We start from the raw sequence: 10,769 nt of genomic DNA on the forward strand, positions 1-10,769 counted from the left end.
TGTGCCAGTGGCTGCCAAACCAGCCCCACCACCGAGCCATCAGGACAATGACCTGGATAGCAGTGGATATGAAGAAACCCTGATGTGGGTAAGTGAAGAAATACGTCGACCAATTGTTGTGGAACCCCCAGGACATGTCACACCTGCTATCCCTGACATAGCAGGCTCCGTTGGACCAACACCACCACCCCAAAAGGAGAGGCCAGGCCTTCGGCGGACCACCCGGGCAACTGCTGGGCAGAATCCTAATCCATACAACCTACCACGGTCAACAGCTGCACACAACAATCTGGTGGTGGTAAGGACTGCTGCCTCTCAGTACCCTGAGGTGGCTAACTACTGTCAGTTTAGGCCATGGTTATGAGTTAGTTGATCGTCGGGACGACGACACTTTTTGGTGGGGGTGAGTGTGGGAGGGTAGAAGATGCATGTCACATGACATGACAAGTCATGTGACCAGGAAGAGATAAATCTCAGCAGGTAGTGGCAGAGGGCCCTTTTCTTTGTTCTGGTGAGGCGGTTGGGCAGCTCGCTCACGTAGCGAGAGATAGCCGGACTTCACAATTCCCGTGCCTCAGGGATAAGAACGACCTCACGTCGAGGGATGACATGACCATGACAGAGCGACTGTGGCTAAAGAGAGTCTCACACACTGGGACCTGCCCTCTGCCCAAGCAGAAAATTGCCATGTGAACCAGGGTGTATGAACTCATACCTGGCAAAGACCAGCCCAGCCACTGTTTTCTATGATTAAATTTTTCTTTTGTGTGTTCATTTATTGGTTTAGTTCCTGAATATGTGATCTCATAAGCATAGGTTTGAGGCTATTTATTTTTATGGTTTACGAAATGTGTATTCTCTTGGATGGTGATTTGAGAGTTTGATTTTCTGTCTCCCCTCTTTGTCTGCAGCTTGAGTGTCCAAGGCAGGGTCTGCACCGACACACTGCTCCTGTCTGTGGTGGGACTGCACAGGGTGACACATTGTAGTGGTGTGTATATATATTGCCTAGTGACACTGCATGATATCTTTAAAGTAATTGGATGTAGAGTTTGTAGTGCATGTTTGCGGTGCTAGACTTGCTGTCCCCTCTTTCTGTCTTCCACAGCTTCATCTTTCAGCTGGTGAGCACAGCAGACCCGACCTTCTGAGCATAAGGAGACGTTAGTTTGTCGCCATCCACATTTTGTTTGTTATTTTGCCTCACTCCTATACCATATTGCGCCCTCAACATAGATTGATCTGATTGTAATAAAAAGAGATTATTTTTCATACAGTACTGGCTTCTTGTAAGTTGTTCCTGTTCTGGGGAAGTATGGGCCACACAACACAAAGAGAAATCTATTGCTAATCAAGGGTTCCTCCTGTCCTTTAATAGGAGGTGGCGTTGTTGACATGTTTAAGTGACTCCCAGTGCCAGGCACTACAGTTAAAATGCACCAATTAGGATGGTAATGGTGGTCAACCTCAACCTGGAGAGCATTCATGACTACAGGCGTTTGGCTAAGCTCTCACAGATTTTGGGTGCTTACCAGCACCTGAGAGGTGTTTGAAGATGCCCTTTTCCCTTTATGGAGGACTAGGAGTAACACTCCATTGTTCTGGATCACATCTTTCATTTGCATGCGCACAATCATATTGATTGATTCATTGTTTGATGAATGACACTATGCTTTGGAATGTTTGCACTGAGTCAATCCCGGTGACATGGCTGTAGTCAGGCTTGCTCCACACAAAGAAAAATCTGTTGAAAACAGCTCACAACATGATGCCTTATCCATTTCACCCCGGATTTATTGAATATTATTTGTGTGTTAATGGTAATTATTTGCTATGTTTACATCCTGTTAAAAAGAAAAAATCCCAAAAGTGATAGTCATCGTCTTGATGATCACTCAATTTTCCATTGGTCAGTGTCCAGCTGCTTTGCAACAAACAAACTACGTTTTAACAGCAAACTGGCTATTTATACTTTTTAGGAAAGATACTATTGGCTAATGTACAAAGCTAATGGAGGCAGGCATTGGATGTGAGAGAAGGATCAACCAATGACAAGGGCCATAGACAAATTTGGCGATGTCAACCACCATTAGAATTGGCCCTCAGGGGCGGGTGTTAAGGAAATAGGTGGAGACCCTTCAGCATAAAAGCAGGAGTGCAGAGAGAACTTGTATAGTTCACTCCTGGGGCTGAACTCACTGTTTGTTGGTGTTGCTGCCTTGTAGAACCTAATAAACTCCTTTGTACCAGACTCTGCACCTCTAGGGTGATCTTCTTTGAGCCTATTTCTTGACTCCAGCCTACACTGAAGACTACTATTTGGTAAAGTGTTGGACCAAGTACCAAGACCCATCTGGCCCATTCCCCAGTCCCTTTGGACACTCTCTACTGGATGAATAGCATAACAAAACAATTTCTAAATAAACCAAGTCATATTCCCTGCACTTTATTAGGAAAAATAAAAAAAGTTAACTTTGGCGTTTATTGGCCAACTTTTGGTCGATAACTTTTATTCTCACATAGGCTATAATCAGCCGATTAAATCAGCCAGCAGATTAAGATTAAATCAGCCGGCAGATTATTCATACAGAATCTTCCACGTCCGCATAGCAATGCATCTTGTAATTGATAAATTTCAACACCTCTAGCTTTAATGCAGGCGACAAACTGGCTTGGTGTTTAGCAGAAAAACACATTAATAAGATACATTAATAACACATCATCTCAATTTACATAATTTGAAGTCAATTGTAAAAAGTAAGACAATGATCTGCAGACTGTACTGGTATTTTAATCTCTAGGTAATCTTACCTCGGGTAATAACAAAAAAGTATTATGGTTTTATGGATTTCTGCAGTTGAAAGATATCATATTTCATCCAGGAATATGCAACACGACAGCCACCCTTCATCAAATATAGTCAGAGGTTTTCAACCTTTCATGGGCTAACTTGTCAGCAGCTGAGGAGCAGCTGTCGCTTGTAAGAGTCATCGTCAATATCCAGCAGTAAATCCAGCAGCACTTTTTGTTGCTAAGCCCTTTCATCCACAGTGCATGCAGCCAGTTATACGCTCAATTTCTATACAACCTCACTCATGAAACCCAGTGTACACTGCCTGGAAGGCAGGCAGGTTGACTTTATTTTATCTCTTGTAATATTTCAAATCTGAAACTTAAATGGTCATTTTGGTGAGTAAAGTAAAATTATATATAGGATTAAGACTGTCTATTGATGTTATACTATAGTGACTGTGTGTTTTTGTCCAAGTCACTTTCTCCACTTTCTGGAAAACTACATTAGATTCAAAATGAATTATTCTGTCCTCAAGACAGACAAGACAGATAGCTAACAGATTCCAATAAACAGTTATTGACAAGGCTCTGTCACTCCAGGTTCGGTGCTTGGTCTTGTGTGGTGGAGTGAGGAGGTTTGCATCGGAGGAGCAGAGGCTACGGGATGGGGTGTGGCGGTGGAACAGTTCGGTGAGGTGGGGGGGCCCTGGTTGTGGAGGGCTTTGTGTGTGAGGAGGAGGATTTTGAATTGGATCTGTTGTGGGACAGGGAGCCAGTGGAGTTTCTGGAGGATGTGGGTGATGTGGTCACAGGTGCGGGTGTGTGTACTGGATTTTATTTAAGAGTTTGGATGGTGTGCCATAGAGGATGCTGTTGCAACACTTCTGGTTTAATTGAACAAACTGTAAAACTGAAACAGAGTAGTACAGTAGGAATTATGTTACATAAATACACTGCAGTTGTACATTTAAGTGTTGACATTTATACAGTGCTCTGTACTGTACTATCACTGCTACTACTATACTATACTCTCAGGACAATTTCCTTACAAGCATACATATCTGTATGTCTGCCATAATAAACAATACTGCATGCTGGTGAGTATTCAAACTTGTCTAAACAAAAACCAAATATGTAAAATATTGCAGCTGACATGTAAAACCCTGTTAGCTCTTAATTAGCTTAATTGAGGCTTTCAACAATTCTCCATAATAACAACTGAAAACTGTAAAAAATTGATAAAAAATAACCTTACCAATGTGCTGCAGACAAACTATAACATCTTTGCAGTACCTACAGGCATATGTAATCCAAACTTCACCAAGCAAAAGAAAGTGGTGAACCGCATAAATAATCTTTTTTCCAGGTGGCAGCAGGGTGAACAGACTGTGGCTGGGGTGGATGTTGTCTTTCAGTATCCTTTGGGCTCTGAGCAGACACCTCACTTCACTGATGTTTCTAATGCTGTAGGATAGCATGAACAGTGTGAACAGGAGAGAGCTGAGCACACAGCCCTGGGGACTCAGGGCATTAATGTAGAGGAGGTCAAGCCCGGAGTGTTACATTTTCCAATCAGTTACACAGGTGAGCCTGTATTGAATGCTGGGCTGAAATCAACAAACGGCAATCGGATATAGCTGTTGTTACTTTCAAGGTGTGTAATTTTCTACTAAATCATCCAGGGCTGTAGCTACCATTGTTTACACCAGTCGCCTTCAGTATGGGTCTATAACCACATGAGGAGACACAAACATTCTGTAATTACTCAAAAATTACACACAGATTTATTTAAACTGATTTTCAAAGTGATTTGATTCAAATTAAACTAAGGGGTCTTCTATTTCTTTACAAGAATAATTCTTCTGTCAGTTTGCAGAAAGCTTTGAAGCAGCATTCATAACAAATACACTTAAGACATACTGAATAGACAATACCTTCACCATTTTTGAAATTTGGTCTTGTTTTAACTTGTTTTAACTTTAACTTAATTGTTTAGCCTAGCCATCTCAGAAGATAGTGGAAAATGGCCGTAACAATTTAACAGAACCACGGACGATGTCTTGTTATTTATTTTGTGCAAGCGAAATCAAAAATATTTAGTTTACAATAAAATAAAATAGGGAAAAGCAGAAAATTGTCAAATAAGCTGGAACCAGACAGTGTCATTTCATTTGAAAAATTACTGACTGTGATAATTGGAAGTACATACAGAACATGTATCCACAGGACTACATGTCCTGTTTGACCTCCTCACTGCTGTTTGAGTGACTCTTTTTATTCTAAGTGTCTCTGATGAGCTCTAGTCTGCAGTTCAAATCAGCAGCTACCATATTAGCTTCTGATTTGTCAAAATGCTAAAATTGCAGCCCTTGTCATTTCCATTGATCATACAAGTAGGCAGTGTTTGTGTCAGAGGGAGTATCTGAGTAAATCAGTGGATCTCTGAGTGCTGTCTGAGTAGGACAGAAAGCAATGTGACAGCATTTATTTCTTCACCTTCACTTACAGGATCAAGGACATGATGTCCTCCTCCACTTCAGCTCAGAGAAAAGCCTGTGCAGATGTGTGTGTGGTCACAAGTGTATAATGTATGTATGTAGCTTTTTATTCATGCACTATTTGCAAAAAAATGTCATGTCGTTGTCTACTGTATCACTAAAAACTGCGGTCTCCCAGCATAAACACCAACAGATCATCTGCTCACACACATCCAGTATATTTACGTGAACTGAAATGTTTCCACTTCACCTGAGCGGCTTGACTTTGGACTGTGGCAGAACACCATAACATGTGAAGGAAACCCACACAAACACCAGGAAAAAAGATGCCAACACAGAAAGTCTAACCAGGATAACACCAAACCATGAGCAACTTTGCTGCTGTTCTCTCAGAGATGTCTTCCTTGAAAGCAGAGTATTGTGCTGAAAACATTACTAAATCAACCCAACTTCCGTGTTTGAGGTTCTTGGACAACAGTGGCAAGTAGAGCCTTTTCTGTCCTTTTTGAAACCAGGGTGGTGACGTGTGTGGGAATTAAATAGTTTTAAATTCAGAAATCAATGTATGGTAGAGAACATATCAGGATGTGAGAGGAGGGGAGATTCCCCTTCACCTAATGTGTGGGCGTTTGTTAGTATAAGAACAGGTCAGGAAGTCATATGAGGGGCAGTTCTCTTCGCCTGAGGTGTTAACAGGACGGTAGATAGGATGACATTTACTGTCCAACAAAACATCAAAGGGTCACTGCCCTGGGAAAGGCATGATCAAAACAAACATCAGGGGGTCACTGTTTGGGGAAGGAGTAATTAACAACTGTCGTAAAGTATGTAACCCCTGTTCTGTTGTATTTAAGTCGGACGCATTTGGAAGACTGGAGAGAACACTAGCCCTTTTCACACGCTAATGCAGACGCTGCATTATCGCTGCAGCGGCAGTTTGCCAATTCTCCGCTGTTGTTTGTTCACACAGAGCCAAGCAGCTCCAGCATAAAGACGAACCAGTGTGTAATTCACACAGAAAGCCGGCGCTTCGGATCTAAAAGAGGCGTGACGGTACACGTCATGATGTCGACGTCTGTGTTTTTTTTTTAACGTGTTTCCCCTGGTGTCCTCCTGTTAATCTAAACATGTACCGCTGAATGTTTATAATCATAAGGATGCAGTTATAATGTGTTGTGATTGAGATCCTGACCCACCATACATCCTGGAAAGTGACAAAGTTATGTTTTTCGCTCTAAATTACATAATTACATAATCACCATCAGTAAACAGGACGCTGTCTGACTCTCACTCGCGGGGAGGGATGCTGTTTCCTGGGGGAAAGTTCACTGAAGTCTCGGTCGGGAGTGCTGACCGTCCCCATGAGACAGTAACTACAACAACACAATAGTGGAAGGAGACAAACACATGGTGAGTTAAAGTTTTTTGCCAGGCAGAAATGTGATGAAGAGTCGGGAGGACAGGATGACAGACACTTTTCCACGTATAACTGCAGCATTTTTTTCCTCATATAAGTTGCCAAAGACACTACCATTTACCACATTACTGGTGGTCATGGAATGTTGCTTTGTGGGACACGTCTCTTTATTTTGTTGAGTTAAGGACCTGTTTAGTTATCAGACTGTCAGATCGACATGCCCTCGCTCCTCCAGCTTATCCATTCACACAGGTACGGTTCGCCAATGCTGCGCCTCTGACACTACCTCTGATACTACCTCTGATACTACCTCCGGAGGCGCATCAGAGGCGCAGCGAAATTTCACCCCTCGCCACATCTGAGACTTTCACACAGAGGAGCACCGGAGAATTGGCGCAGGATCCCCGCACTCAAAGGGCAGTGTGAATGGGGCCCCTGTGGGTTAGAGATCAGAGATCTGATTCATCATACCGAGTCTAAAATTTTTCAGAGAATTAGCAACTCTCTATACCTCAACAAGGAGAATTTCCCTTATATGTGTGATGACCAAGATAGGTTCTCAGTGACAGTAATTCCAAGGGACCTGTAACTGTTCACCTGCTGCACCCCAGCTCCACTGATGTAGACAGGGGTGTGTGTCTTTGCCTCATTTTCTCTGAAATCAACAATCAGCTCCTTTTGATTTAGCTGACGTTGAACAGTAGATTGTTATCTGTGCACCACTCTGCAAGATTGTTGATTTCCTCTCAATGTGAGCTCTCATCATTGTTTATAATACGACCGATGATGGTGGAGTTGTCCACATACTTCACAATAGAGTTCTCCTGATGTCTGGGAGTGCAGTCATGGCTGTAAATTATGAACAGGAGGGGGAGCACTGACCATCACAACCAGCAGTTACCACAAAGCATATGCACAAAATAATCCCAGAAACTGCTCTGTACAATATAATAGAATTTATTATTGTTAGCAAATTGATCAATAATCAATAATACTTAAATAGCAAACATCTGTCGTTCAACTACAGCAGCTAAACTATGAAACTAAAACACTAAGACAAACTCCAGCAACAAACAACAAACAAGCATGTGTTGTGGTGTGTGTGTGTGTGTGTGTGTGTGTGTGTGCGTGCGAGAGAGAGAGAGCCAAGATGGCCAATGCAATTTCTTAGAAGATGACGTCACAGAGTGTTCAAGATGGCGGAAGTAGCTACGTCAGAGCTGCCATACAGGCAGAGGCAGAGATCATCTGCAAGTGTTAAAAAAAACTCACCTAGTATTTTTATAACGGACATCTCGGGGGACACATCAGATTTTATGAACTTGCTGGGAAACACAAACTGGACGAGACTTCGACCTCACAACAACTACTAATCACATTAGCCATTTTCACCTGAAATTAACGTCTGCAGCCATAAATAATAACTGCTTCAGCAAGCCCAGCTAATCAGCCGAAATCTGAGGAGGCGCTGTCAACCTCTACTTAAAGCCATTACTGTGTTGACATCTGATTTGTCAGATGATTAGTTGCTCTCTGTAATAAAATGTAGATAGAAACTGTGTTTGGTGCTCTTGGAAAATGGTAAAAGAAGTATGTACAAAAACCAGAGGCAATCCATGCACTCCAAATACAAGAAAATGTATCAAACTATGAAGAAATAATGAAAATCCTTTATTATAGTGGCTAAATTAGTGGTGACAATATATAATAAATAAAACAACATGGTTTGACCATTAGGTCTTCATACTGTAAGTGCGACAAAGAACACAATGTGGTCTCACCTATATAGTAGCAACAGCCAATCAGAGTCAATCACATGACCCAGATATTAACAACAGGTGTAACACAGAAAATAATAAAACAATGAGAAGACACATCAAAATTAACATGCACATAAAAATACAGAAAATAGATATTATAATTAGAGCTGGAAACTGTCTATGACATCCCTTAAAAAATATTTAGTAGTTTCATGCTAAACAATTGTCTCATGTGTACAGGCGATTATAAGCAAAAGTTCTAACAGTTCCAGGAAACTTTTGTCATTTCAAAAAGACTTTGTTTATTATGGTCTGGACCCCCTTTGGACCTTGTCCTCTGTCACACACCCATGATCATGGCCGTCGTCAACTATGAGGTCACCGAGGTCCAGACCTGGGTTATTATTTCATAAATATTAAAATAAAAACATCTGCGCTATATAACTGTATAATCAGGAGTTGAAACGTCTGGTCAGTCCTTTACATGTCTGTATGGCAGCTCTTCTTTTAATAATCCATTATTTATAAATTCATGCACAGTATGTCAAGAATTGGTCAGCTAGTCCCAGGTGGCGCTCTGTTCTACCACAGCCACGCATCCACATCAAAGCCGCATAATGGCAGAAGCTGCAGCAGGAGGATGGTTTTCAAATCGCACTGACTGCTAATATTTACAATTGAGTTACCAGTGTACAGTGCAGCAGGCTGCAGCTGTGAAGTCATCAGAGCACCATGCTGACAGAGCACTAAGTGTGTCTGTTGTGTTAAAACGTATAATTTTTAATGTATACTCACTGTCCATGTTTCAGAACTACTATTACTCCTGCTTTCTGCCGTAATGTAGCGAAATATTCAAGCTAAAGTGAATTTAATTAGTCACGCTCAGTGGTGTAGCCTGATGAAGAGAAAAGCAGAGACCAAATTATGCACATGAAACAGAGACGAACTACTGATGTAATGTTTCAACCGCAGAGGGTCTTCAGGTGAAAGTGAAGATGTGAAGTCAGATGAGTCGTCTGATATGAGACATTTTCAGAAAGATTACTGATGTGGCCACATCTCTAATCTCATTTTCATTGTCTTGTGATTGGAAAGACCAGTTGTAGGGGGTCACCCTGGGACTTGGGACATGTACTGGACTCATCAAAGTTTAAGGACACTAACATTTTGACACTCTTTATAGATACTCTTTGGCATAACAGACACGATCTATTATGCACATACACACTATTTGCTAATGTATTCTCAGGATCATAATATAATATAGAAGATTACAAACAAACAATATCATTTCAACTTAATAGAGTTTAAACATAATGTAATATTTTGTTCACACTTGAGAGATACAAACTGTGAATATTGTCCTGGTGTATATGAGGCATTTGGTCTAACCAGGAGATGATAATTTGTCATTTCATCACAAATAAATACAGACATCTGTTCACCTCTTTACCCATAGAGGACCATCTGTGGACCATGTGGTTGAAATAATCAGATCAGTCAGATTCACATAAAATAAAAGACTAATCTTGAAATTATTCATGACTAATTTTTAGTACTTTTGTACTCTACTTGATGTAGCTACTTTGATCACTACCTTTATTTCTACTTGCAGGCCTGCTTGTTTTTGTAAAGTAACAGTACTAATACTTGAGTACAGTTTTTGGCTACACTACTCCACTGTCTCTGCATATTAAACTGACAGCTCTCAATAAGACAACTAAGAGACCGAATGTATAACAGAGATGAGGAAAACTTGACTGTGGATTTTTTTTTTTTACTAAAGTATAAGACAACAGAATCTTAAAGCAACACTAGGTAGTTTGGACTCATTACTACCCCCAGCTGGTTGAGAAGCACAATTATCTGTTACCAGTGTCGTAAATGCTGTCGCTGTACGAGCATCCCTGGGAAAAATGAATACACGTAAATTTGTTGACGGAGCTGGCGAATCACAAAATCGTCTGAAAAAACCTCAATTGAGTGCCAACAACAAGCTAGATTCAGAGATAGCAGTTGGTAGTTTGTTAGCATATAGGCTACACAGCACATTAGCATGTTAGAATTCCAAAACACGACGCTTGGGCGTGAATGTGTTTAGTAACGTCTGAATATATAACTGTTTTCGGGAGTTACTAAATACAATCGCAAGTTGACGCTGTGTTTGGTGTAATAACTACAACCAACTCGGTACGACAACAATAAGTAGCATGCTAACGTTACCGATAACAACAATAGCCTAACGTTACCTCCCGACCACACTATTCAACAATTACGTTGATTATCTGCATGAACTAAGGA

The 10,769-nt window shown here is 41.2% G+C and overlaps 1 long non-coding RNA gene across 1 annotated transcript; it reads left to right on the forward strand.

Moving 5' to 3' along the window:
• The first annotated feature begins 717 nt into the window (after positions 1-717).
• LOC140994013 (uncharacterized) lies at positions 718-1,279 on the forward strand. Its single transcript, XR_012178701.1, has 2 exons — positions 718-991; positions 1,109-1,279. It is a non-coding gene; the product is annotated as an uncharacterized lncRNA (long non-coding RNA).
• The last annotated feature ends 9,490 nt before the right edge of the window (positions 1,280-10,769 follow it).

This window comes from Pagrus major, chromosome 3, assembly GCF_040436345.1.
Source record: "Pagrus major chromosome 3, Pma_NU_1.0".
Classification (NCBI taxonomy): domain Eukaryota; kingdom Metazoa; phylum Chordata; class Actinopteri; order Spariformes; family Sparidae; genus Pagrus; species Pagrus major.